Below are 3,542 nucleotides of genomic sequence, written 5' to 3'. Positions count from 1 at the left end.
GGAGGGGCGGGGCTGAGCGATGTTTACGGAAGCGAGCGGGTGTCCCCAGTTCTCCCTGCTTGCTGGGCTCGGGAGGTTGCCTCCTCCGGCGGCTCATGTTGTGGTTGGGCGCGCCAGCGCTGGGCTCTTTCCTGCCCTCTCAGGCAGCCGGTTTGCGTTGCTGCAGGAATGTAGATTGCTGGATTCTGTCCTGACTTTGTCATAATGCTTGCCTGCTTGAGTCGATATGTGATAAAATAGCTGCTCGTTGAGGGCGGAAGATAGGAGCAGGAGCGGGTTTCGCAGAAGGGAAGCGAAAGAAGACAAGAGTCACGACGTTCTCCCTGTAAATGGTTGGCCCCAGGGTGCTAAATTTAAATGGCTTTGTACTGGGATTCATCCAGCCTCCCTGGAACTTCAGGTTTGGAGTCTGTAGAGATTCTCAAATCATCCAAGTCATGGATGCCCCAAAGATGCTTTTTCAGGAGGCAACTGGACTTTTCTTGTTTTTTCTTTTCAGTTTTGGAGGTGTTCTCTCCAACAGGTCCACACAGTAGCTAAAAGAGACCGAGCCAGAGATGGAACAGACAAATCCATGGAAATGTTTGCCTTTGAAGTGTAGGAAGATATGATCCACTCTTCTCCTAGAAAAAGGAAAAGAAACTCAAAAAATATTAAAAGAGCAGGAAAATTCCCCTAAAAGAAAATAAGCAGAAACTCAGGCAGAGTTTCAGCCCCCACTTTTGTCAATGGGCCTTTTAAGAAGCTGAAGCCAACCAATTTTCCACAACGAAGGAAGGACAAAATTACAGGGGCCTGCAACATCCAAACAGGTATGGGACACAGAAAAAAGCAAACATCCAAAAAGGAAAAGAAATCAAGCCAAAGTAATTAGACTTTTAAACTCATGAGAAAAGGAGATATTCACTAAAACACAGTAATAGCAAACTGATTAATTATAGGGAACAAACAACTACAAAGGGCTAGGAAAAACAGATATTGGACTATAAAACAATTACTTATTTGCCAGATCCAGGATGGAAGAACCCAATCACAAAAAAGCAGGATTTAAACACCATAAAACAATCTCACACACAAATCAAAGGATTCACATGCCAAATCAAAAGAATTTCAAAAGACTTTAAAGGGTCACATAGAAAAATCAAAAGACCTTTTAGGATATAAAAAAGGGTTATTCTTACAGCTCAAACAGGCTAGCCTCAGAACGCTATGCTTGTATTTGTTTCTTGCCTGCCTTCCTATAAATAAACTAATTCTGCTCTCAAGCAGCTGACCTCCAATCATTTGGAAGTCTCCCAGTCCGGAGTTTTGAATTCAAGAAGGGAAAGCTCTGCCTTCCAACAATCCTTAAAGGGAAAGGCTTCTTTTTCTTCCAACAGAAGAAAGTTAGCACCCACCCCTCTCCTAGAAGAATGAAATGTTTTAGGAAATATTAAAAAGGCAGAATAGTATGTTTCTCTGGATGAAAAAAGGAGAAATATGTTTTAAAGACAAAGCAGCTTCCTGCAGCTCCCTGCCCCCCCCCCCACCCTCAGCTCCAGGGTGATGGGATTAACATGGCCCTCAGGACATGATAAGATTAGCTGTCTACCCATCTCATCACATGGCACCTGGAAAGATTCCATCACTCAGCAAGGCTCAACCAAGCTTGGGACATCACTACAGCCTACAAAGTTAGCTAAGACCCCCGCCCCATGGGAGTCTGATAACCAATCAGAATACAAGCTCAAATTCAAAGCCCAACAGAGGGTATAAATCTCTCTCTCACCCATGTGCTTCCTTTTACCCAGGACCGCAAAACCATATGGTCCTGTCCACCATTAAACCATCTTTTCAAGCAGTCTCCATGTTTCCAGTGTCTTTCTCCCCTTGGAACTGAACTCAGATGGACATTTCTTCCAACACCTTAAAACTGTTTCCTTTGCTTTTTGTTCCTTCGTTTGGTGGGTATCATCCCTTGGGACACTTTACAAACCCAAGGGGGAATTTCCATTTTCAAAGGCAACTGAAAAGCAGTTGGAGGTAACAATTATGAAGGAATGTTGGCCTGTGATCTACTTGGTAGTTATTGGAGACATAATTGTTATGGAAAATAAGATGAACAATAGTTACATATTAATTTTATTTAGCTATGCTGTTTTACTGAGACACTATGGAACGAGCAGGAGAGTATTAACACTTTTGAACTTTGGTGTTGGAGAAGACTCTTGAGAATAGTGTGGACAAGAAAATGGATCATCAAACACATTGAGTTCTCATTGGAGGCACAATTGACTAACCTCAAATTGTCCTACTTTGGACACATGAAGACTCAGCTTTCTGGAAAAGGCTCTAATGTTGGAAAGGTTGAAGGAAAGAGAAGATGACGACCAGCAGTAAGTTAAATAGACTTTTTTTTTTTAAAAAAAATGATTTATATGCCGCCCTTCTCCGGAGACTCAGGGCGGCTTACAGTGCGTTAAGCAATTGCCCCCACAAACTGGGTCCTCAATTTACCTACCTTAGAAAGGATGGAAGGCTGAGTCAACCTTGAGCCTGGCAAGATTCGAACTTACTTTAATTGCAGACAGCTGGTGTTAAATTACAGTGCCTTGTCTGCAGAGCTATTCAGGCCTCTGATGTGGTAGTGATGAGTGCACTATTAGAAGACCTAAAGGATCAGGTTAGGGACAGATTGTCATTTTTTAAAAAATCTACGTGGTCACTAGGAGTTAAACACAACTAGATGGCAGATAAGAGTCTATTTCTCTCCAAAATCAGTTTTTACAGCAACAATATAATCTGCCTTGAAGTGGATTACAGATTTGTTTAGCCCAAAAATTGGCTTGAAAAGATTAATTTTTGAAAATCAATGTTAAATTTAAATTATAGCCAAGGCATTTCAAAATGTATGCTGCAGTTTCTTCCGTTAATGCTTTAAATGTTAATAAATCATGAAGAGATTAAAGTACATATTTGTATTTGCTAAACTGACCCACCCCATTTCTTGGGAGAACCAACTCTGAATCATATGGGACTCCACCTGTTAGGAGGGCAGGATGGTAGACTTTTTCCAGCTTTATAAAGTCAAGACACTCCCATACTATAGTAGTGTGATTATTTTTTTCTTCTTCCCCATGACTATTTAAACAGACACACCCACACACTGATACAAAATATATTTACCCAGTTCTTAGAAGCTGAAGAAATATCATTGCTCAGTCTAGAGTGAAAAGTCATTCTCCAGGTAGAGAAAAATTGCCATGGCTGCAAATTTAATTCACATATTACAGTAGACAGTTGCCAACTATATGTAGTCTATTGTGAGGAATGAATGCTTGATAAAAAAAAAATTAAGGGTGTGTGTAAGATCATGTTTCTTTTATAAAGAAGTGAAAATTGGATATGGCAGAAGAAACGTAATTTAAATGCAGTGGAAATGGGATACATAGGTGTGGAATAAAATAGGTAGGGTCAAGGATGATTGGGTTGAATAAATGAGAATTGACCAAATGCATGACTGCCAAAGAAACACAATGGGATGTTTTTGTCATATTATAGTG

The sequence above is a fragment of the Pantherophis guttatus genome, chromosome 7 (genome assembly GCF_059756535.1).
Source record: "Pantherophis guttatus breed Tessera chromosome 7, ASM5975653v1, whole genome shotgun sequence".
Taxonomy (NCBI): domain Eukaryota; kingdom Metazoa; phylum Chordata; class Lepidosauria; order Squamata; family Colubridae; genus Pantherophis; species Pantherophis guttatus.
This window is presented reverse-complemented; position numbering follows the sequence as displayed.